At 37.3% G+C, this 25,468-nt stretch overlaps 1 protein-coding gene across 13 annotated transcripts in view; it reads right to left on the reverse strand.

The window, feature by feature from the left end:
- Positions 1-25,468, reverse strand: part of LOC120423960 (peripheral plasma membrane protein CASK) — a 539,239-nt gene that overhangs the window by 29,755 nt on the left and 484,016 nt on the right. The window lies entirely within an intron of this gene.

Genomic DNA, 25,468 nt, shown 5'->3' on the forward strand with positions numbered 1-25,468 from the left:
TGCCGCTGCTGCCCGTTTGAAATTTTTCTTGACCGGTTCCTTCCGATGTGCATACACAGCTTAAGTTAAGTGCATTTTGGATGGCCGCATAAAGCCTCCGCTCTAAATACAGACCGATTTTCAAGAAAAAATGTTGAAAAATGGGGAATTGGGGCAAAATGGACCCTTTGCCGTTTCGTGCGGTGGATGAAACCATCACCAATCGATTCTCCGGATTTTTTACATAAGAAACATTATTTTTCATACCAGGGAACCAGCCACGTTCAATTAAGTCCGATTTTGGGTTCCATTTCGCCCACTGTGCACCGGGTCTGACTGGGGCTGAAGCCAGGCCAACTGGCCATCTGTTGAGTAACACCGAAACACTTATTTTACGGAAAGATAAGAAAAACTTGTAACACGCATTATCCCTCCCAAAGAATTTTAGAAATTTTAATTTATAAACATACGTATATTTTCATATCAATTTCCGCCAACTCTATTTAAGGAGACTGTTTACATATTTACACAATGTATGCAACTCGTTTACGCTAGGGAATAAGTTGAAAACAAAAATAAACCAGTAGCAACGGTCAATTCAAAAATTATGCCACTTATTCAAAATCAGATTAGTGCGCGTGACCTGTAGCGTGTGTTATACAACATTATCTTGTCTAATATTCAAAGTTAACAGTGTAGTAACTTCAGGCATCCACGCTAGGTGGTGATACTGATGCGAACAAATTTCGGAACCATGTTTTGAATTGGAGTTGGCTCCATATGGTATACTTCCAATAAATGTTACAACAGTTACATGAATTGCAGCAAATTGGAACATGACATGAATTGCTGAGATATTGACATAAGAAAATGTGGGAATGTTTGGATGAGCCTGTAACAACATTAATTTTGTTGTTTCTTTTTCTTACATTCGCTGTATCTCAGCAACCAGAGGTCCAATATTCAATGCCTCTTAGGCAACTTTATTGGAAATTTCGTGAACATAAAAAAAAATCTGGAATGGAAAATCATGTAAATAAATCGAATAACGGGAATTTAAGAGCTAAAAAATCGACGCCTCTGTGCTCTTTTATGCTAACTGGATAGGAATCCCAGCAAGCTTAGTACAAGAGAGGACAGAGGCATCGAAATGTTTAAAACACTTTTTGATAGCCGATTTGATGTTACATTGAAAACTGAAATCACTACATTTTGTTGACATTTTTTTTTTTCTAAAAAAAATAACTTTTTTTCAATTATTCAAAAATACGGCAATGTTTTGTGTGTACTAATTTTTTTTTGAATAGTCCTCATCCTCACCACTTTCATTTAAAAGCTACAGATTTTCAAATATTAGCGTACAGCTTCCAAAATTGTATGGAACTTGTATGGGTGAACCAACGACACAAAATGGCTTCTTTGATCATAGAGAAAGCCCCCAAAATGTTTTAGCCGAATCGCATAATACAAAAATATAAAAAACAGTCAGAATCGGCTGATTTCTTGAATAATTGCTCAGATGTTGTTTGTAGAAGCAATTAACATTTTTTAAATTTCATTTTTGTTTCAATTAACTATTTCCGAGCTCTATACCAGAACCATCATTGACAGCCATTCCTCCGAGAGTGAATGACATCATCTACGACCTTAAACAGCCAAGCATTATTTTAGCTCAGCTTAACTTGATCACGCCGGAAATGAGACTTGTCTGAATTTAGACAAACTTCACGGAAAACGAGTTTGCGCTACCCGTCTAAAACGTTTTCCCTTTGAAGTTGCTAATGAGACTGCCCGGCTAAAAGACACTCGCGATGTTCGTTTAACTTATAATTTCCGGTGTCTGTCGAAACTTCCCAGCTTGCAATCATTCCTGCAGGGTTACAAGTCGTTGAAAAATCTACTACGTTTTATTTTGCGAATCCAATTTGATTTGAAACGCCTTCTCCTTCCCTGGATTTTTTTTAAGGCGGAAGTGTTTTTGGAAATCAAGTCACTCAGCTTAAATATTTCATTTCAGATTTATTTTTAATCATACGTCTTTGGACAGTCCCACAAAACATATTTTCCCGCATTTTCTAATGCCAACTTATTGATCCCATTTTCCATTTTCAAAATTTTAGAATTAAAACTAACATTTCAAAAGGGCCAAACATCATATATAACGCCCATTTGAAATTTTAGTCTTGATTCCAAAATCCGTACCTCTCAGGCAATTTTATTGGAAATTGGTATTGGAAAATGGAATATTAGATTTCAAAGTTAATAATCAGAGGGTAATAGCATGCAAATTTAGAGTTTTTTTTTAAAAGGTCCTATAAGCTATTGTGTTTCATATGGTTATAGGACCTTTAAAAAACTCAAGAAATCTTTTTTTTTGAGAAATGTCATTGAATAATGCACACTGGATGTGCAGCCTTTACAAAAAACTTTTTTGTTTACGAAAACTTTCAAACCCAGCACACACTAAGGGGACTGCGTCTTAGCCCACACTACTTTATTGGAAAGGGAAGAATGGGATGAATAAACGGAAATATGAGCTAAACATTTCGTTAAAGTAGAATTCCTATCCCGATTGGCTTCATATTTCTGCATATAAAAATACATAAAAATAAAAAAAAGGTGCAAAATATATTTAACACTCAGGCATTTCACAAGCAGCTTAATTACTAAATTTGCTGTGTTTGTTTAACATGTGAACCTAGATTTATTGATATATACTATGTATAAGGCTACCAACTCTTGCTGAGCTAAAATCCGTTCACTTTGCAGATATGATAGCATGGTATAACAAAAACTGTCAAGGAATTATTTATATAAATAAAATTAAATAAATTTGAGAATAAAAACTATAAAACTGCGTCCACTCAAAAAAATGAGTTCGCGTAAACGTGAACAGAGTTCATGCCACCGGGAACCAGGAAGAAATCTGTTCAACTTTAATAGTGCATTGCACCATGACAGTGAACAGTTTTCTTCCTGGTTCCCGTTGGCATGAACTCTGTTCACGTTGACGCGAACTCATTTTTTTGAGTGTCGTTTTTACAGCTAACAAATTTCACAAAATGCTATCAGAGTTCTTATGACTTGCACGTTTAAAAGTATTCATAAAATAAACCGTGATTTGAATCAACACGTTATGCTCTTATTTTTTTTGTTAAAGGTTTAAAAAATTACGAAATGTCAAGTTTGCTTTAACCAATAATAACGTTCTCAGTGTTTTCACGAACACACTTCAAAAAAAAAATATTGAAAAGGTCCTATAACATGTGAAACACAACAGTTTATAGGACCTTTAAAAAAAACTCTAGATTTGTTAATTCAAATGTTCAAAGGTTTTCACAAGTTTAAGATGGCCTTTGGATCTTTCAATGGATAAATATATTTAGTAAGGAATTTCTAAAAGAACAATTCGAGATTTTTTTTAAAAGGTCCTATCAACATATGAAAGACGATAATTTATAGGTCCTTTTTTTTTTGAATTGAAGAAAACCCGGAAAACTCCCTTTTTGAATCAAACTCACAGTTAAATAAAAATAAAAATGTCTAGTTAATAAATGCTTTGATCAAATAAAAAAAAAGCAATTCAATGTTTAAAAAGTTGTTAAAATTCCGTACAAATCCGTATTATGCGAAAAAATCCCTACAAAAATTCCGGCCTGTTAAAAATCCGCGAAGAGGGTCGAAAATCCGTATGGTAAGGAAAAAATCCGTACAGTTGGTAGCCTTAACTATGTATGATCTAACCTCAAGCAGTTTCAATTAATTATTAATTTTTTAATATACTTTTGCACACGTTTTTTTACCTGCGTGGACATTTATAAACTATACTAAATTATAATTTGAATACCTTAAAAATTCAATTAGGGTGCCCAAAGAGATTTTCCGGACGAAAATCGCAGCAAATTCCCGGAAGACATTCCTGTGTCAAACAAAAAACTCGTCATCCTTCGTTTGGCAAAATGGCCCATCAGTAGCAGAGTGGCTCCAAGAATTCCTCGTTTATGTTCCGTTGATTTTTTTGTGTCGCCAAGTTTGATGGAATTGGTCCTTTGCTGCCTTTCGTTTCCGCCTCCGGAGACCGGATGTCGTCCTTGGGAAAAAATTGACTTCAACGAATGGAAATTGATACATTTTTTAGGATGCGCCCTTCTATTCGAGATTTTTTAAGCGGGAAATTTCTTCACTTAAAAATCTAAACTTGCATGATTGATTTCACCAAAGGCTCAAAGGTCTTTGTCACATCACTTTCACCTTGTATCACGCGAGAAAACACACGTTACAAGTTTTCCCAACCTGAAAATCACCTCCGGAGTTACGAAAAAGTTTGCCATTCCAGCCACGAGAGGAGGTGCCTTCAGGGAAGTGTCATGTCATGTTTCGGCAAAAAGCCACGCCAAAAAGCCACGCCAAAAACACGTAAATAAATCATTCAGTCTGGCAACAACTGGCTTTTGGAAGCAGTGACTTTGGCAACACAGTCTGCTTTTGCGCATTGTTGTGCCACAGGTTGCTGATGGTGTCGCAAAAGCTACTGGTAGCAACGTGACTTGCTCTCCAGGGGGTTGATATTGACTAGAATGAAGCGAACGTGCGACTTTTCTGGCAGCTCTGGCTGACAGTTTGAAAAGAAATAAATCAAAGACGGTGTACTTTATAGGTTTCAGATACGTTGAGATTTTGATTGGAAAATTTACAGAATGGTGTCAAAACAGGTCTCCGTACAGCACATTTTATATTCAGGTCATGTCAACAGCGTTGAAATCCACTTGATTTGACACGTTCTCCAATGAACCCGACTCTTTTGAATTGAAAAACTAGGTCTCATTAAACTTGCAACGCTATTACAATACTGGTACTGCAGCAGTGTTGCCAGCTCGCGTGTAACCTTGACTGGTGATGATCAACCACACCACACCATAGAAAAAAAGCTCTCTCGTTGATCTCCTCGGGGAAGGACTTCAAAGGACCTACTGCCGGCTGCTGTCAACCGCCGTCCTTGTGCCGGTGAAGTACGTGATGGCTTTTGATGGTGCACGATGCACGTCTGCACTTTATGGGCTCTCGTTATCGAGGGTTGTTATGAAACTCCGCCCACAGATTGGAGCGGACAATGTGCGGTGATGGGGAAAATGGCGGTATTGTTTGAAAAAAAAAGTGAGGTATACAAGGTTTGATAACTGTGGGAATCAATTTTTGATGTTATCTTTAGGAAGGAAAGTTGCAAAATGGTTTACTTTGGAAAATGTTTGCCTTTTTTCTTCTGCAAATTAAATTCATCCGTTAGTGGAGAAAGAGCACCAACCCTCGCATCATTTGGAGCTTTGATGATGGCAAGCTATGAAAAATGGCTTTCCACGTGCAAACGCCACGTGACTCCAGGGAAGGATCATCCATAAATTAGGAAACCGCAATGTCTTGTCTAAATGTGGTTCGCCCACACCCTGAGTCTATCGAATTTCCCTTAAAGCCTGGTCTTACAATGAATAAGCTTTAAAAAATATTAAAGAAACACCACTAAGCCGCTCATCCATCAAGATACGAACGGAGGAAGCGTCCTGGTGAACGTTACCGCTAGGATAACAAAAGCTTAGCTTTTCGGAGAGGAAAAATCTGGTGAAATTTTCCTGCGAAAGGTGGCCTTGGTGAGTGTCCAGAAGGCAGTTCAATCCGAATTCTCAAACGGAATACTATTTGAATCGTATACAAAGTCCGTTTCAAACGCAACAACCGGTTCGGACACGAAACTGGTTATTGCGTTTGAAACTGGAATCGTATCGGATCCGGTGAAATTTTCACGATATTCTTTTGGTTTTAGTTTTTTCACAGATCACAAAAAATGAGTCACAGAAGTATTTTCTAAAATTTTTACATAAGATTTTAGAGGTTATTTTAATTTTTTAATCAAATTCATCATGAAAATTGCAGATTTTGAGTCTGAAAATCACTGATCTTTGTAATATTAAACCAGGCCTGCCCAACGTCCGGCCCATGAAGCCATTTCATCCGGCCCGGGGCTGCTTTTCAAAATAGTTCTATGACCGGCCTTAAGGAGGTTCATGAAATATTAAATAAATAAATTGATTAACTGAATTAAGAAAAATAAGCTTGAGATCAAATTTTAACATATTATGACAACATTCTTCATGTTTGAATTTAATTCTTATAATTTCAATATTGATATTTTTTAATTAAAAAATGGTGCAAGAAAACAAAATTATCTATTTCGTAAAATTGTGAAATTTTTGAAAAAATGGATTGTTGTTTAAAAATGTACAAAAGACATTAAATTTAAATTTAGAAAATGTATTTTTCCAAAACAACTTTTCAGTAATCCATTTTAAAAACCTATAAAAAGCAAATTGTTCATACTGAAAATAGATCGCTGCAAATATTTTAAAAATGTTAAAAAATGTCTCAAATTGAGTCAAGAAATTAATGTGCAAAAATTATATTTTTTCATAAACTTTGAATTTCGAAGAATAACAAATTGAAAAAAAAAATATATATTTTTTTACACTTTTTAAATTTTGTGTGAGTTGAAAGCCTGGGGAGGGCCTCGTGGCGCGGTGGTTAGCGGCTTCGGCTGCCGATCCCTAAGTTGCTATCGGGCGCGGGTTCGGTTCCCGCCTTATCCTTCTGGCCTTTTATCGGATGGGGAAGTAAAACGTCGGTCCATTTGCGTAAAAGAGGTTTTGGGTGACTCACCACACATAGCCTTCGGACGCCTAGAAATGAGCAGAAACTTGCAACAGAGATCACAAAAGATCAGGGTGATACTTAAACATGTCTCGTTAATTTTTTTTACATTGTAGTATTGAAGAAATTAAGCTTACAACAAAGCAAAAAAGCATTGAAATTTAAAAAAATTAAAAAATATATATATAAAAGGTATTTAATTGCGATCGTCAAAAACAATAACTTTACAATTTCAAACAAACAAAAATTAAATCAAGTCACACATTTTTGAAAGTAATCTTTGTTTTTCTTTCTTAAAATCAAAATTTATGAATCTTTTATTTATTTACTTTAATAGAACCCAAACTTAAAAAAAATTAAAAAAATGTGTTAACTTTATAAACTTTTATCAAATATTAGTATCGGCCCGACACTGCTTTAGAAAAATCAGATCTGGCCCGCAGGGCCAAAAGGTTGGGCACCCCTGTATTAAACAATTTTTCTAACGAAGGTGGTGTGGATGCTTTTGCTTGAGATTTTACCATCGAAATTTTTGCAGTTTTATATTACTTTTTTCTTACTGTAAGTTACATAATAAATAACCGAAACCGAAACCGATAGAAATGAAAGAGAATTTGCATTTAAATTGCTGATGTTTGAATAAACCTCTCCATGAAAATGTTATCCTTTCAAATAACGCCACGTTCTACTTGTTGGAACCAACTCGTTTTCAACAATTCTAGAGCTAAGCTTTCCAAAGTACTTGTTCTTCTGCACCGATGACGATGATAACGGAAGCTCAGACCGAACCGACTGAAGATAATGTTTTTGATGACATGGCTCGAGTCGAATCTTCGTCATACTTTCTGCTGCAGAAGAGTTCCGTAAAGTACGGTTTCATGATGGTTCGACAAATTGCAAAAAGGGTTTAGAACCCTTTCCCGATACTGTTTCTTAAAATTCTGAGGAGGCATGGCAGTGCTCTAGTCTAAAAGTTTGCTGCTAGTGATGACGGGAGAGTGTACTGCACGTACTTTGCTAGCCATTTCAGGGGTGAAGCTTGCCGGCAATCTACTAATGGCAGCCGACGTGCCGGGGCGTACGACAGCCCCCCGGAAGGCTTACATGAAGCTGGAAGGAGGACATGAATCTTCATTACTTTCTTGAAGGAGTGTGCGTAAAAGCAGGAGGGAAGGTCGGAAACGGAGTGGATTTACTGTTTCAATTTCACATCTGGTAGATTGACTGCTGTTGGAAGGGAATAAATTGCCATGGGGGTTCACTTGGGAACACTTGGCTCTATCTTAGTTTCAAACGTTTTTAGAATCGAATACAGGATACATAATTTAATAAATTCATACATCCAAACCATATCAGTTTGGCTAACATTCAATAAGGGACGGATTATCTAGTGTGGTTCCAGTTTCCAGGTAAGTACAACATTTTCTGTCAAATCTGTCACCTCAGTCAACAGTCAACAATTATTGGTAAATGCCACTCTAACCGCACGCCCATGACCACAATAGCGGTAGCCCAGGGTGTGCAAGTGAGGTATGGTCTGAAAACCGCACCCAGAAGTAACTCTGTGCTGTCGACAGCTATTGCGGTTTCCGTTTGCGAGCAATTTGATGAAGCCAACCCCGCTGTGCAAGAGCTTACAACTGCTGGAAAATGCTTCATGGAAATTGATGATGGTTGGCTTTCCCGTGCCACGAATTGGATTAAGTTAAATCGTTGAACCAAATAGTTTGATTCGAACTGCATAAAGTGGACGGGGCAAGTTGTGCACGCTCGACTCGAACATGCTCCGTGGACCACACGTCCGTCACGAGCACTTCAGCTTGGCGGAACCAACCCCGAGGGCTCAGAGCTTGGTCGCCAGTGGTTTGTCCAGCAAATTAGTCCACTTCAAAGGGCACGCATCGCCTGTTAGAACTGCAGCAGGACTGCAGATTGTTATGGCGTCCACACATGCTTCATAATGCACACTCTCTTCCTGGTAATCACGACCGAGTGTGTGTCCTTCTGCAGTAATGACGCTGGTGTACCATGTTGCAGCCCTGCTTCAAGTGGTCATCAAATATTCCATCAAGTCCCGCACCGGGATGAAACGGGAGACAGACCTTGTAGCCGGAACTCTCTGTGAGTGCAAACAAAAGCCCTTGGAGAAGTGGCCCCAAATGGTGACACACTTTGCATAAGGCTGGGAAAACATCGATTAGGATGAGCAAACAGGACCGTTGATGTTTGCGTTGTGAAAGCCATAATTATTGTAAGATTGTGTCAATAAGAGATGGCTCGAGGGGGCCCGACACAAAGTGGTACGAGATTATGGAATGGAACGGTTGAATCCGATCTGCACGTTGAATCTCGATCTGAAGAGTGTTTGCATAAGCTTAGTCGGATTGAAGCTTTGTAGGTATTTTTTCAAATTTTCTTTTTTTCCAATTCAATTCGATGCTATTGGTGAATAGACAACTCTATTGCAAGTGTATGATAAGACCAACTCACAAACTTTGCAGTCCAGCCGTCTACACGTTAGGTGAAGTGAGGCAATACCAGAGAAAAATTTTCAACAGGAGTGCGAACGGCGAAGGGCGAGTTGCCACTCCGTTAACAAGGAGAACTCGTGGCGCAGCGATCAAGAGTTAGCCTCTCAACAAAAGCGCGCTTCCGGTCGAATCTCACACAAATATTACAAACATGTTTAGGGCTGTTGCTGGTACACGGAGAAAAATCAGTTCCCAAATCGTGAATAGGTGTTCATGATATTCGGAACCACCAGTGTTCAAATTGATGGCTCGTTTTGGAAAACGTTTTCAACATCGAAAAAGAAAAAAAAATCAACTTCTGATGTACAATAATTCGTATTTTGAGTATAATGAGTAATTTTCTGAGATCAAAAACTGAGTAAAATTACACAAGCGATGTGAAATGTTTGAGCATGAGCATGGTTGACTGTCAATGAGTTGCTACTCTATTTTCGACAGATCAGCTGACGTTAAACAATGAATAAAAAATGATCAGTGGGAGAAAACCATCGTTCACTGTTTAACCTCTGAGGATCCTGACTTTATTAGTCAATACCGGCGCCCTCATAAGAAGAATGCAGTTCAACGAAAGGGAGGAATGCTAGTCTGATCATTGAAGTTGCAGACTCATCAAGCACATAGTTTTTCGCTATATACCTGTTGACACCGCTTGAGACCGTTGAATTCACAGCATCTCCTCCAAGCATCACGAGATTTTGTTTGTTTGTATTAGTAGGATAAGGTATTGGCTTTTCGATGTCTCCCGAGCTACGATGCTATGGGAGGACTTTCATAATAGACCCGTCGGTGAACCATCCAAACAACGGTGATATGGGATGGTCTTTCTGGTTAACACACAAAAACTCTCACATACAGTTATTTCGTTAACTCGACAATCCGAACTGTCAGCGTGTTTTTCGATCAACGATTCTAGAAAAAAGACTTTTTCAACGTGAAAATTTAACACATTATTCTAATAATAAATGCACACTTCACGCGACGTCGTGCCTTCCTATCAACGATGATATAGGAAGGGATTTTAAAATCACAAAGCAATTAAATAAAATTACAAACGCACAAAAAACATGAATCACAAAGGAAAAACGGACGTTCCAAAAACGAATAATCCTGCAAGGCAAGCGCGCAGCCCCACCGTCCACAATTGACTCCACAAGCGATGTGAAATGTGTTTTAAAAATCACATTAGGGGGTTACATACATGTAAATCGTCAAAAATGCCCGAAGTTGGTATGAGCATACATTTAAACTTTTTTTTTTATTCTTTTAGCAGGACATTAAAATATACATTTTAATCTGCAAAATAAATATGAAGACATTTGGATGTACCATTGCCAAGATATAGCTATTTTAAGTTAGCAGTTTCAAAAAACGGGTGCCACGATATCTCAACACTGCTTTGACCAAATCGGCTCAAAATTTTGGCAAAGATTCGTTAAACCGGTTCTGTGTGCATGAAGAAGGCCGATTTTCAAAAACTTAGTTTTAAAAAAAGATAACAATATTTTTATGTTTTTCATATAAAATAACGTTAGTTTTTGATTTTTGTTTTTTTTTTAAGAGCAAAATTTCTAAACTGGGCTTCGTCATGCACACGGGATATGACTTGGGGTCTTAACCCCAAATTTTAGCCAATTTGGTCCATCCCATTTCGAGATGTTGTGGCATCTGTAAATCAACTCGATGTTTAGAGAAAAACGTTCACAAAGTTTGACAGTTCGCTGTGCGCATGGCAAAATTGTGAACTTAAATCGTCTCTTTCTCAGTTCAATTTCGAAATATCTTCATGAAACTTTCAGGAGTGATTGAAAATCATCCACGGAAAAAAAAGTGTGCGAGAAATCGTGAATTTCGATTCATGAATTCGTGAATAATTTTGTGCATGATTTCGTGATACCTTTCATGATTTCATGAATTTTATGCATGAAATCGTGCATAAAAATGCACGAATTTATGAATTTTATTCATGGCTAAAATATTTTTACGAATATTCATGAATTTTCCTTCATGAAATCATGCATATCACTATTCATGATTTCATGACTGATTTACATGAAGTCATGACTAAACTTCATGAATTCATGAAAAATATTCATGATTTTACGATTATTTATGCATGCGTAAATTTTACGCCGTAAAATTTTATTCGCGAATTTATGAATCATGTTTTTCATGATTTCATGAAAGTTTACATGATTTCATGAATAAAATGCATGAATTCGTGCATAACATTCATGGGTTTATGAATTTTTATCCATGTTTATGACGAGTGATCTTGATCAATCAAGAACAGTTTCGCTCGAACTGTCAAGTTTGTTTTTGCTTGCCAGTTCAGCCGCGTGTTTATTTGCCACGAAGTCAATCGCGTTGTGACTTGTCGCGTCCTGTTGTGTTTGCCGGTGAAAGTGACCGTGATTTGTGGACCCGGGATTTGGAGGTGCTGTCCATCGGAACCGGAAAAAGATCTGCGGCCGTTCCGTTGGAAATGGCAACGGAGCCAAGAGCTAGCAGGAGGAGGACCAAGTTGCAGGAGGAGGACCGAGCTGCAGGAGGAGGACAGAGCGCGGGAGGAGGACCGAGCGGCAGGAGGAAGACAGAGCGCTGGAGGAGGACCGGGCGGCAGAAGGAGTAACAAGGTAAGAGTGAGGACAATCTGCAAAAGACAGAACAGTTCCCGGTTTGTTCGCGTGTTTGTTTTGATTGCCGAATCATAAGACAGTTCCCGTGTTTTATCTCCGCGTGTGACAGTTTCTTGGTCGCGGACTCGTAGGGATTTCGGTTTTCTGTCAATTGCCGGGGCATTCTACGCGTGTGACAGACAGTGAGGTTTGTTTTGGTTTTGGAAACGAAAAAATCCCGTTTTTTTATCGGTTCTCGTGGATGCGCTGAGTGACATTTCGGCGATTTGTTATAAGCTAGAAATGTGGACATAGGTAAAGTATGTTAATAATTTTAATGATTTAAATATTGTAAGCATATTTTTTTTAGCATTTAACATATTTAAAGTATTTGAAGTTTATAAAGTATTTAAATAATTTTAAGCAACTAAATTTTCTTAGGTATTCTAATTTTGTGAAGTAATTTAAATTTTTTGAAATATTATTATTTTTAGGTATGTTATATATGCTGATGAATTTACGTATTTTTATTTTTCCAGGTACGTTAATATTGTGACTTTTAAAAGGTTTTAACTATTTTAAGTATTTTTATTATTCAAAGTGTTTAAATTTTGAGAATTTCAATAATTTTAAGCATTTATTTTTTTCTAGGTATTTTAATATTGTAAGTTTTTAAAATATTTTAAGTATTTGAAATATTTATTTTTTAAGTATGTTAAATATGCTAATGGTTTTAAGTTCATTCATTTTTCAAGTATTTTAATATTATATGTTTTTAAAGTTTTTAAGTATTTCAACGATTTGAAATAATTAAAGTATTTAAAGTTTGTTAAGTATTTAAATAATTTTAAGCATTTAATTTTTTCTAGGTTTTTTAATATTTTCAGTACTTAAAAAGTTTTAAGTATTTGAAATATTTCTTTTTTTTATGTATGATTTTAAGTATTTAAATTTTTTCAGGTATTTTAATATTCCATGTTTTTAAAGTTTTTAAGTATTTCAACGATTTGAAATAATTAAAGTATTTAAAATTTGTTAAGTATTTTAATAGTTTTAAGCATTTATTTTTTCTAGGTATTTCAATATTTTAAGGATTTCAAGTATTTTAAGCTTTTGAAAAATATTTTTTTAATATGTTAATAATTGTAATATTGTAAGTATTTAAAGTTTTTGAAGTATTTGACATATATAAAGTTTTTTAAATATTTAAAGTATTTTAAAGTATTTTAAGTATTTAAAGTATTTAAAGTATTTAAAGTATTTAAAGTATTTAAAGTATTTAAAGTATTTAAAGTATTTAAAGTATTTAAAGTATTTAAAGTATTTAAAGTATTTAAAGTATTTAAAGTATTTAAAGCATTAAAAGTATTTTAAGTATTTTAAGAATTTTAAGTATTTTAGGTATTTGAAGTATTTTAAGTATTTTAAATATTTTAAGTATTTTAAGTTTTTTAAGTAATTTAAGTATTTTAAGGGTGCACAGCAACGAAGGAAGTTGTTGTCTTCTTATACCAAAATTGTCAAACTTACGGACCCAATCCTGCAACTACGGGATTGTAAAATTAATGAAACTTTGCTGTAATTTACTTGGTGGACAGTACTTTAGGGGATGAATAAAAAAATATTTCAATAGTACCCGTAGTTTTGAAGATACTAAAATGTCTGTAACAAAAATCTGGGTGCAAAAGCTCTGGTTGATGTGCACCGTTAAGTATTTTAAGTATTTTAAGTATTTTAAGTTTTTTATGTTTTTTAATTATTTTAAATATTTTAAGTATTTTAAGTATTTTAAGTATTTTAAGTATTTTAAGTATTTTAAGTATTTTAAGTATTTTAAGTATTTTAAGTATTTTAAGTATTTTAAGTATTTTAAGTATTTTAAGTATTTTAAGTATTTTAAGTATTTTAAGTATTTTAAGTATTTTAAGTATTTTAAGTATTTTAAGTATTTTAAGTATTTATTTATTTATTTTTGTCCCAAGTGACCACCAGTAACCGGTGACCGGTTCCAAAGTGGCCGGATGGGGCCACAGTACGTTGGCATCACATACAATGGCCACAGTTTTGAATTTCATGAATTTTGATATGTCACATGACAGGGTTCCTTGCACATTCCGAAATGTCCCCAGTGACCACCGGTAACCGGTGACCGGTTCCAAAGTGGCCGGATGGGGCCAGAGTACGTTGGCATCACATACAATGGCCACAGTTTTGAATTTCATGAATTTTGATATGTCACATGACAGGGTTCCTTGCACATTCCGAAATGTCCCCAGTGACCACCGGTAACCGGTGACCGGTTCCAAAGTGGCCGGATGGGGCCAGAGTACGTTGGCATCACATACAATGGCCACAGTTTTGAATTTCATGAATTTTGATATGTCCCATGACAGGATTCCTTGCACATTCCGAAATGTCCCCAGTGACCACCGGTAACCGGTGACCGGTTCCAAAGTGGCCGGATGGGGCCAGAGTACGTTGGCATCACATAAAATGGCCACAGTTTTGAATTTCATGAATTTTGATATGTCACATGACAGGGTTCCTTGCACATTCCGAAATGTCCCCAGTGACCACCGGTAACCGGTGACCGGTTCCAAAGTGGCCGGATGGGGCCAGAGTACGTTGGCATCACATACAATGGCCACAGTTTTGAATTTCATGAATTTTGATATGTCCCATGACAGGGTTCCTTGCACATTCCGAAATGTCCCCAGTGACCACCGGTAACCGGTGACCGGTTCCAAAGTGGCCGGATGGGGCCAGAGTACGTTGGCATCACATACAATGGCCACAGTTTTGAATTTCATGAATTTTGATATGTCACATGACTGGGTTCCTTGCACATTCCGAAATGTCCCCAGTGACCACCGGTAACCGGTGACCGGTTCCATAGTGGCCAGGTGGGGACAGAGTACATTGGCATCCCATAAAATGTCCTCCGTTTTTTCACAAAACAGGGTTCCTTGTCAATTCCGATATGTGCTCCCAGTACAGAAAAAGTAATCCGGAAATTGTGAAAATCGTACCATGAAATCGTGAATATTACGAGTTTTGCTTTACGAATTTTTGAACTATGCATATTGGGCACGAATAAACCAGGAGCCGTGAATAAATATGCATGATTAGACATGTCCGAATACACTCGTAAACGTGAAATAAATTCATGATTTCATAAAAAAAAATCACGAATTCATGAAATTTATGCATGATTTCATGAAGTTTATACATGATTTCACGAATTTTATTTACGCCTTCAAAATAAATCATAAAAAATATTCCAGAAATCATGAATTTTGTGCACGAATTCATGCATAAAAATTCATGATTTCATGAATTTTATGCATGAAATCATGAATTTTTATTCACGAGGTATATTTTTTTGACCGTAATCATGAATTTTTATTCATAAAATCGTGAATATTTTTCACGACTGCATGCATCCATTTCATGAAATCATGAACATTATTCACGTTTACGAGTGAAATCGGTCATGGAAAGTCATGCATATTTATTCACGATTCCTGGATAATTCGTGCCCATTATGCATAGTTCAAAAATTCGTAAAGCAAAAATCGCGATATTCACGATTTCATGGTACGATTTGCATGATTTCCGGAACACTTTTTTTTCCGTGTCTTTTTAGTAAATTAGTGAATTTTCTGTAATATGAATTTTGTGATTTTCTATATGTATGTAACCCCTTAACTTAGGTTAAACAAATTAAAAGAGGAAAATTCACTGTGTTAACTTTAGAGCTTGAAATAACAACTCGAATATGAATTTATTGCCATTGAACAATTTTTTCCGTCTGTCGTTAGTTCCCAAAATGTTTTCTTGTTTTACTTTTCTTTCTCAGCACATTGCGAAAACCACCCCCCCCCCCCTCCCTAAAATGATCGTGGCCCTCATTCGAAGGCCATAAATTAGCATTACCAGACCGCATAAATTCCGCCACTGGAAGTTCCGTTCCCGCAAAAGTGCCATAAAAACATCATGCATACATATTCACGTAATTTTTCTGCGGAAAAAAAGTAAACAAAAAAGCAGAAGAAAGCAAAATCGCTTACGCGCGACCAAGAAAAGTGGAACGAAAATTAATTTGCATTTGTGATGGGATAATTCCGTGCGGTTGTGAGGTTTATTTTTGCACTTTTCCTCCTTTTCGCCCTAAATGCTCCCAAACCACAACGGCAAATGGAATCAACAACAACAATAACAACGGCAATAAAGTAAAGTAAACACACCAGTCGGATTTTTTTTTTGGGATTTCCCTACTTTGGCACCATTTTCGGTGGAAGAGGAAGAAAAACTGACAAAAAAGAGAGGGGTCCCATTACTTATTCAATGGCTAGCTAATGCCGCTCAATTTATTTGCCGGTTTGTTTGCGCTTTTCAGTAGTTGGAGGCCGTTTTTTTGCAAGAAAAAAAAAACGCCTCAACAAGCTTTAACAAGAAAGGTAATAGTAAACGTTTCGTTTGCCTTTTTGCCGAGAAAACAATAAAATTTTATTTTAATTTACATCGAGAATGTTGACAAAGGCCGTTTTTCCGCTTTAGGGAGAGAGAATAAGGAGACCCTCCTAGAAACAAAATAGACCCAACGTCGTCCCCATTTGGAAATCCGACGTCCGAGGAAAAGGTAAATGTCACTCTCACTGGAAAAGCTTCAAGAAAATGGTCAGGTGCTTGGGGGAAATGAATGAAATACTTGATGGGTCGTAACTGTTTTTCAGGAAAGGACCCTCTGGCAGTGCCAGGGATGGGAAAACGGAACGGTTTTGTTATATTTTTCAGTATTTTCCATATTTTTAGCTTAATTTAAAATGATTCAACTGCAATCGGGAGGCATCAAATCATGGCGTAATACAACGACTTTTGCTCTATTACGTGTGTTTTATAGACATAGCAGCAAACCAGATTCATTATACAACTTACAGAAGAAATTTTGTTAAGTTCATGTTGAAAGTTAACGAAAACGAAAACTTCAATGCCTGCCTCAAAGCCTTCAATCGGCCCATAAGCTGTGGATTAGCGCACCGAGTGAGTTCAACTAAGTGCTTTTTTTATTGTTCCAGGAAAAAAATACCAAAGTAGGGAAAATAACCCATTTTAATCAAATTTTCGTGTTCATCCTATCAGAACGTTGGAATTTAATTACAGCTTACAAATAGAGAATTTTAGAGTGCAAGCAAGAAACATTTAATATTTAATTTGTCGAAATTTTTTGAATAAGAATTGATCACTAAGATAAGCAAGCTAAAAATGTATACCTTCTCCTATTATTCGAAGGTGCTACTGGGCTGGGTTCGAGGGGCCCATGCTGGTAGTCACAGTGATTAACGATAATGAAGAGTGAGGGTAGCCAGCCTGCTAGAGCTGCTAATTGGTGGCAGGTAATCAGGCTCGTTTTTCCTTCAACTGTGGTTAAGTTTTGCTTTATACTAATGGATTGCAAAGTATGTGGAAAAATGTTCCGGATAAAGAGGAACGTAATTTTCTCATTATGGTGTAGAATGTTTTTTCCACGAAAAAAAAATCTGTTTTTTAAACAGTTCAGAGACTTCAAGGAAACATTCCCCCCACGCAAACAGTTTATTAGAAAAAAAAAACATTTTCCCTAAAATTCAAAAATCCAGTCGAGATTACGACAACTTTTGACAAAGATTTTTGCCCAAGGCGGCTGCCGGAATCTTTTTGGGGCTTCAACTTTTCCGGAAGATTAAAAGTGGTGAATAAGTTAATTTTGTAACCCTTGTTCATTCCACAGATGGCTTATTTCATATTCAACCCTAGAAGTTAGTCAAAAAGGAAGAACGACCTCTGTTGAGACAGGCGGGAAGGTGCTACTCCGGGCACCGTTTTCGTGAGCAGGGCGAAATAAAATTCTTTTATTTCCCACATGCTACAAAACTGTAATTTATTAAATAAAATAATTACAATCAGAACGTTCACAATTTAACAATAAACTTACAATTATGGTGTCTTTTCGCAGCTGACCTGTCCAGCTGCGCCCGTGCTCCCGCTTGCTCAGATTGTTTTGATTCTTCTAATCGTTTGCCAAGCGACAGCACGGGCACCAGTCAAACAAAACAAACACTAACACTGACGTAGAACGAGGGGATTGCTTCGGCCGTATTTGGGACGTGCTCCGTCGCAACACTCCCCCCCGTAAAACTTCTGATTTGCCGAAGTCAGAGTTTTGCGCCTTCTTCGTCGTAGCGCGTCCCGAAGATGCTTTGCTGGTTTTGGTGCTGCTGATGACGTCTGCAACTTGAAGCCGATGAGCGCGTTTCGTTGCAAAGTTGTCTTTTGACCTCCGTCTCTCACCCGTGCCCGACCACTTTTGGCTCGATTTATGGGCCACGGGTGATCACTTCGTCGCAACATCCTTTGGCAATCGTTGCCCCACCGACTCCATTTTGTTAGGGTGCCAGTCACCATTTCCCCAGCGTCAGCGAATTCCTCAGCAACCGCTCCGGATGAAGGCACGTCTCTGGGGGATCCTCGTACCACTTCCGCCGCGCCTTTCCCGCTTCCGATCGTGGTCGTAGGTTCCTTAACTTCGGCATTCCGTGTCATAATTTTTTGTAGTGTTGAGACAGGCGGGAAGGTGCTACTCCGGGCACCGTTTTCGTGAGCAGGGCGAAATAAAATTCTTTTATTTCCCACATGCTACAAAACTGTAATTTATTAAATAAAATAATTACAATCAGAACGTTCACAATTTAACAATAAACTTACAATTATGGTGTCTTTTCGCAGCTGACCTGTCCAGCTGCGCCCGTGCTCCCGCTTGCTCAGATTGTTTTGATTCTTCTAATCGTTTGCCAAGCGACAGCACGGGCACCAGTCAAACAAAACAAACACTAACACTGACGTAGAACGAGGGGATTGCTTCGGCCGTATTTGGGACGTGCTCCGTCGCAACAACCTCGCTTCTCCTATCATGGGAAAGCCACTTACTCAGAATAATTTCAACAGTGAAAAAAAAAATCCCTTATTTTTGAGTTGTTTTTCGTTAAAAACGTTGAGGTTAATTCTAATAAATAAATACAATCTTTTGATTCGAAAAAAAAATCTTCTAAAAAGAATCATTTTTCAACTGTGTTAGAAAGCTTTCTGCCGCACCGAGTTCAGGGAGTCGTCATCATTATCGTTACCATAAATTATGATAATGTGGGCAAGATGCTTTTTCTCCCTTGTCTTTTTTTTGGAGGTGCTTCTAGCATAAAGTTGGTGTGACACGCGTTCCATGTGTCCTTATTTTTCGTGGGGTTTTAGTACACTTTTTAGCACTTAAAGTAACCTACATTCGCTCCAACGGATGCATCCGAACGCTTGCTGGCAGTGACTAATCGGTAGCAAGCCCACTCACCTGGAAATAGAGAAGAGGAAAAAGCAGGGAATTAGAGCGGGGAGCTTTTTCAAGTAGCTAGTTCAACGAAAAGAAAATCCATCCACAGAGGGAAGATTTGGAGGGGGCATTTAATTAGATCTAGCTAGAGAATTCGAAACTGAACGCCAGCAGTGCCCTGGCTGAAAAAAAGTTCATCGCAAGAGCCGAAACTAGAGCACTTTAACGAGCATTAAAATGCAATGTAATTTGTAATTTTGCAAATTAGCTGCTTGGTGGAACGTAAATAAATGCAATGTTCTTTAGATAGTCACTCCTTGGTCATTTTTGTTTCACAGAATTGAAATTAATTGTCACCGTAGTTGGGTACAGTAATAGGAATTTGTCCATGTTTGGAAAATAACCTGTGAACTTATTCGTTTATTGAAACATGAATTACATTGTTACATTTACCTTATCTTTAGATTAAATGACCACAGTTTCAGTTTATCTATATATTACATACATTCTTTGATTTTCCTTTAATAATTTTGCTTTGCTTTCCCGTGTGATGATCTAATCTAGAGAGTGGTCCAAAGGGATAGAGCTTTTATGTTCTACGTTGAAGTGCTTGATATAACCAAGATTATTCGTTTTAGAGCTTAGGCACATTGTTTAGTCCAGCCCATAATCGATCCTTGGTAAGTTTTGACGGAATTCTTGGCACTGGCCAAAGTAGTTCAATCTTAACGGTTGCTGCGAAACTGCCCTCACCACTGACATAATCGTTCGAATCGATCGATACTCCACCGCGAACAAATCATCCTGCATCCGCTGAACTGTTCGATCGAGCAAGTTCACTTCATCGGAGATACATTTGTTCTGAGGGTTAAAAAAAAGCAATTGAATTACAAAAATCAAGTTCATTTCCCAGTTGATGCATACCGCCTTACGCAACAGCGTTACCAATTGAGTCATGGTGAGATACTCGTAGCATAACCAAATGATGTATGAAGTTGTTTCCGCAGATATATTTTTATTATGAATCAGATAGCAGAATCTAGTAGCAGTTTAGTAAAATACTATTGAATAGCACACATTCAGCAGTAATCTGAAGCTGGTTTTCATTGCGAAAAATTTGACGTGCAGACCAATGCAGTTGCGAAACTCTTGCTGGGCATACTTCCAAAAGTAGCACTTTCTCACCAGTTCTTGCTGCTGAATGCTGTGTGATTCGGAATCTTGCTTTCTTCTAACTCGTTGGTTCGTAGTTTCGATGACTAGTGAAAACTGTTGCGCAATTGCCCTTACTTTGACCGTCAGTCCAGCGAGAATTTTTCTGGTAACCGTGTAAACAAGTGCATTCACACCAATCGTCAAAATACTGATTGTATTCTCATTTGACATTCCACAACTAGCAGCAAAAACTGCAATTACTCCGAATAAAACTTTGCACCTTGAAAAGCGTTCCGCAATTTTGCCAATATCATGTCTGCTAACATAACGCCAGACTTTGAGCAACGATTTGTACTGAAACATTAGCAGAAGCAAGCGCAACACTGTAGACGCAATTGCAATCATCGCCTGCACACAAATGGACATGTTTTTTCTTATTTTTACACGATATTATTTTACCTCGAAACTAGTTTAAACCGTTATCTTGAACTTGCACTGCGTTTCTAGTTCAATGTTGCAAAGTATACTGCAACTTCTACAGCACAAACCTAACTTACTACTAAAAAAAGCTCCTTTCTGTTTTTGGGGCGATCCAATCGGCGAGTGACTACACTCCAAGGATAGGGAGTCCACCTTCTCCAGGGCTATCGATCTTCCCTATTTTAGTTTTGCAGTTGTATTGCAAAACATGCAAATGTGAAATTCCCACATTTTTTTTATATGGGACCTTCTTCAAACCTCTAATACTTCTTCACACTTGTAAAATGTGTCACCACAATTTGGAACCTTTCTCAACCGTTCTTGCCTCCCCGTAGAATTCAGCCAATGTTGAAAAAGTAGTGCCTCCCTGTTGCGACCTATACCTACATGCATTACTTTAGATTTGATTAATTTATAACGGTGAGAAAAAAGGTATGTTTAGATGAGAAAATATCGCAACGTGTATGCATCAGTTAAAAATAGTGAAATGGATTCGATGTGGGTAACTATTTCCAGTTCCCATGCTCCATTAGCATCGTCTGGTCAAAATGAGGGCTGGTGTTGACCAATTAGGCAGCATGACCTCCCAATTCGTACGTGTCCGTACTGTTTGGTTTACCCATTAATTTGTCCAGTCCAACGTTCTGGTTCCAAGGCTAGGGACCAAAAAAAGAATGCACTTTCGTGCCGGGTGGAAAATTTTGCTCCAAGCTTCTTTTTTATGTGTCGGTCGACTCTATTTATGTGTTGTGTTCTCCGTATCCAAAATAAACGGGGGGAGCTGACGGATTTCCTAGAATGGTCATGAAGTACAACTGTATTGGTACCTTAAAAATAACCCTTTTGTAAATGTTGAGCTTCCTCTATTAGAAATCACTGAATTGCGAAAGCTATTTTATTTTATTATTAAGGATAAAAATGCTAGTATTTGAATTTGACCTGAGAAATCGCCGATTGTTATTGGATATTCAATAATATTTTAACTGAAAGAATGTATATGAAAAAAATAATGTCCTAATAAACAGATGAAGTTCAGAAAAAGGTGAAAATATAGTCCCTTAACCCTCTACAACCTAATCCCGCCTTTAGACGGGCTTCGGTCTGAAAAATCGCCAAAAATCCATTTTTCAACCAATTTTTGATCTTTTAAAAACATTGGAAAGGAGAACTCTTTAAATTTTAGAAAATTTTAAGGTTGGAAGTTTAACTTGTTTTATGTGACTTTGCCAATGTTTTTAAAAATGTCATTTTTTTAGGGGTCAACTTTGGCTGTGTTTTTACTAACATTTCCTATATTTTAATTAAAAATAAGTATGCAGTAATTTTTGTAGTGTCCCAGACTATGCCTCTACGCATTTTTTTACAATTTAAATGATAATGGTGCCATTCTATAGCAGGAAATGTGAAAAACAAGTAAAAAATGAAAAAGCGACAGTAAAAACATGAAAAAATTTGATAGGCAAAATGCAATGATAGGACAAATACTACCAAAAACAAAGATAAACTAAACAAGATAAATGCAAATTAAAATACTTAAAAATAAAGCACGAAAAACATAAAACAAGAGAAGTGAAGTTTTTCGTGGAACAAAAGTTGCTCAAAATGACCTCCTAGCACGAGGAAAATCAAAATTTTCGTAAAAGTAGAGTAGGCAGTAGAGGGTTAAATGTGTTTATTTTGGGACTACTATATTGATTGCAAATATAAAATTTCAATACCAGCTTACAAAGCAGATATCATTTCATTTCAACTGGTTCATTATTCAGCTCGAGCCCATCAAGATACTGTAAAGGCTCTAGCTTGTTATGCCAATGACTTTAGGTCCAATTCCCAGTAAAAAGATAAATTGTGGAAAATTACCTCTTTTGCGATGTGAATTTGCCTCAATGAATGTGTTATATGTAAAATTACGCATAACACGATATTAGATTGAATATTTTTTAGAAGAAATAGTAAACATTTTTTCTGCAAAATCTTTACTAAGAAGTTAGTAAACTCGGAATGCCACGTTGACTAAAATGAGACCATGCTGAAAATAAAATAAACCATCCCAACGTCTCTCAAAAGGACATTTTAGAGGTAGAGCCTATCTCGTGAAACGTGGGCAAGAGCATCATCCCACCCGCAAACCACAATGAGAGGACAATCCAGACAAACTACGCGACACCATCATGCCGAAAGTTTCGGTGTATTGCGGTAGGCAAACCAAAAAAAGCTTTTCCCAACGAAAGCAAAGTACCCAGAGTGAAAAACTGTCAAGACATTCGGACACGGAGAACAGGAAAGAAAAATGCTAGGGGCGTGTATTTAGGAAAATTGGTGCCAAATGGAAAATAATTATAATAAGTCGGTCTTTATTGGCCTTCTCTGTACGAGCTTGCGTGGCACACGTTAAAAAAATATGGTAACATTATATCTGTGAATACCCTTAAAATGTGTAAATTTACCACTTTTTCGGAGTAATGTAACTTTTTCAATGTTATTTACAGTAATACTACAACATTAAAGAGGTAGTATTACACCATCAAATTTTGATTTTGTTTAACTGTGCAGCGTGTTTTGGTAAGTGGTTCCTTCTTCGTCTGGAAGTGCTCTCTTTTTAGAGTGCCTGACTGAGCAAATTTACGTGTAAAACAACCGTTTGGACCGGAGCCAACCCAAGAAGTGGGGACAAACTGGTTGGACAATTGTTTTCGCAACTAATTGCTGAATACACAACAAATTTATGCTGATTGGAAAGAAAGAAAATTTGATAATTGAAACACTTTGAGACGGATTTGATACTAAGATATTTGTTACTATGTGTTGCCACAGACAAATTGAAGTTTTTATCCAAAATAACTCCTCACGAGAGCCATCTAGACGTAAACGCCGGCACCAAACATAAATGTGCGGTAGTGTGAGTGTAATCGTGCTGTGGTGAATCCAAAATTGGCGTGGTGAGTTTTCGACCATTTAAAACGGTTGTGATTTCTTTAATCAATGGAATTTTCAAGAGATTTACATCTGTTTATCTGTGGTTTTACCTTTTTATGTCTTTGAAATTTCACCGAATGCTGTGGTATAGAAAAGTACCTTAAAAGGTCACATTTTTCACTTCAGCAAGCTCTCTCGCAAAAGTAAACACCATCCATTCTGAAAAAACACATTGTTAATTCCGGTCCATATCATTCCAGCGTCGCACTAGCGATTTTCTCCGAACTTTTCCCCCAAGCAACCTCGAAAAGGGAGTCCTGTAACAACATTGTAGAGTTCGTTTTTCCTGCTAGTACATAAGAAGCTCGTCGACGCGTTGGGTGTGCAGCCTTCTTCCACGAGTTTCCTAGCGTGTTGTCCCTGGAGCAGCTGTTTTACGATCCAGGTCGTAAAACTTTTTCTTCGCGTATACCAGAGTTACCGAACGACGCTGTGCGGAATATGTAGCTACTTTTTGGAGCTTGAAGGTTAGTTTTTTTTTCGGTACACGAAGAACTTACTTTTTTTTCATTTGGAATGCACTGTAAAAATAACTTGTCGCCTTTTTGCTGGTTTGTTTGAGTAAATTTCATACGCTTCTGCTTTTTCAGCAGTGTCAATCCCGCGGGAGCAAAAAACGTAATGGTGTCATGCACGGCTGTAAATGGGCCAACCCTTTGGATCAGGTGGCGTCTGTTATCCTTGTACGATAATCCCCAAGTGGCAGGAACACGTCCCAGATAAAAAAAAACTATCTTTGCAGAAGTTGAGTTCGACTTTACGCACCCTGTCATGACACCCCTTCACCTCTCTGCCTGAATTTACATTTTCTTCAAAGAGAAGATAAAGAAAAATACACAATTTTCCGTTTCATCGTCATCGCCATTTCACCAGTGTCACATGTGACAGTTCTAAAAAAAGCAGATCATGAAAATCAATTGGAGAACACAGTCATGCACAACTTAAAATCGTTGTCTGGACGACGACAAAATGGTTCCTCGTTGGTGTCATCCTGGTGTTATTTGAAATTCAAATTAGGTTCACGCCGGCACATGTCCTCCCATTCAGAGCGGGTGGAGATCTACACGATAGATGTGACACGTTCCAATGAAATGGCCTCGTGAGGAATGGCATTTCTGTGCTGTCAGGACTATTTGAAAGTTTTAGCTTTTTTTTTTTTGGTTGTTGCATTGTTTTCGGGAACTTTAAAGATAAACGTGAAATGTCTAATCTTCGCTTATCACGTGCAATTTGGATTTCCATTTTTTTTAGGAAAGGGCAAATTGTTTTTTGTCATCCAAAGTGTTTAAGGAGACTTGTTGTGGTTTCATTGATGCATACAACAAAAAAAAAATGCATGAAATATGTGTTGAAAAGTTTGTAGTTGAATTTCAACTCTGTATTAACACTTTTGAAAGCAATTTTAATCATGAACCAACTTTTCCAACCCACAAAATTCGTTCTTGTACTCAGGCAAACCAGCCAGTATAAAAACGAAGTTGACTTTATAGCTGTCAATATAGCCAGAACGAAAAAAAATCAATCTTGCAACGACTTTTTTAATTAAAAAGATTCCCACAAACTAGCGGCCACGTGACAAAGTTGTCTGCCAACGCGTTATGATCGACCAACGTCAAACCCAGCAAAGCCAGACTTTTGGGCAAAGTTTTTCCCCCCATTGAACGCCAACTTGTATGGCA

The sequence above is a fragment of the Culex pipiens genome, chromosome 1 (genome assembly GCF_016801865.2).
Source record: "Culex pipiens pallens isolate TS chromosome 1, TS_CPP_V2, whole genome shotgun sequence".
NCBI lineage: Eukaryota > Metazoa > Arthropoda > Insecta > Diptera > Culicidae > Culex > Culex pipiens.